The sequence below is a fragment of the Charadrius vociferus genome, unplaced genomic scaffold (genome assembly GCF_000708025.1).
Source record: "Charadrius vociferus isolate BGI_N301 unplaced genomic scaffold, ASM70802v2 scaffold564, whole genome shotgun sequence".
Classification (NCBI taxonomy): Eukaryota; Metazoa; Chordata; class Aves; order Charadriiformes; family Charadriidae; genus Charadrius; species Charadrius vociferus.
Genome location: NW_009647940.1, coordinates 853,483 through 854,202, shown reverse-complemented (window position 1 = coordinate 854,202; position 720 = coordinate 853,483). Strand labels below are relative to the sequence as shown.

Sequence of the window (720 nt, the reverse complement as noted above, 5' to 3'; positions counted from 1 at the left end):
TGTCAAGCGGTGTGGGGACACGGTGGGCACAGCCAGGCGGTGCAGCTGACCGGGAAAGGGTCACCCGCGTCCTGCGTGGGGTTGGCCCGTGGTCTCCCCCCACCACGGTGGCCGTGTTCATTGAGGGTCATTTTTTGCTTCTAAACCCCACGGAAAGGACTGGCAGGGTTGCAGGATTTGGGGGGGGCTGGAAGAAAAGGAAACTCGCAGCGAGTTAACCCCAAGGGAGCTGCCGCTGACGCCAGCTCGGCAGCTGTGATTTTTTACCCGCTGGGGACATCTCCTGGTTCCCGTCTCACCCGGTTTTGCTCCTCTCCGAAGGCAGAGGGAGATGGAGGGATGCGAGAGAGGAGTCGCTCCCTGCCCCAGGGCTGCCTCCCCTTCCCAGCCCCAATGGGGGACTTTAGGGTGAGAGGAGCAGCTTTTTGGGTTGAACACCGTTAATTACTGATTGATGAGAAGCTCAACATGAGCCAGCAATGCGTGACCACAGCCCAGAAGGCCAACCGTATCCCGGGCTGTATCAGAAGTGTGGCCGTGGGGTGAGGGAGGGGATTCTGCCCCTCTGCTGCGCTCGGGGGAGACCCCCCTGCAGTGCTGCCTCCAGCTCGGGGGGTCCCAACAGCAGAAGGACACGGAGCTGTTGGAGCGGGGCCAGAGGAGGCCCCGGAGCTGCTGGGAGGGCTGGAGCCCCTCTGCTGGGAGGACAGGCTGGGAGAG

General features: G+C 62.9%; 1 protein-coding gene across 1 annotated transcript in view; it reads right to left on the bottom strand.

The window, feature by feature from the left end:
- RAPGEF3 (Rap guanine nucleotide exchange factor (GEF) 3) overlaps positions 1–720 on the bottom strand; it is a 27,789-nt gene that overhangs the window by 5,607 nt on the left and 21,462 nt on the right. The gene's annotated exons all lie outside the window — the stretch shown is intronic.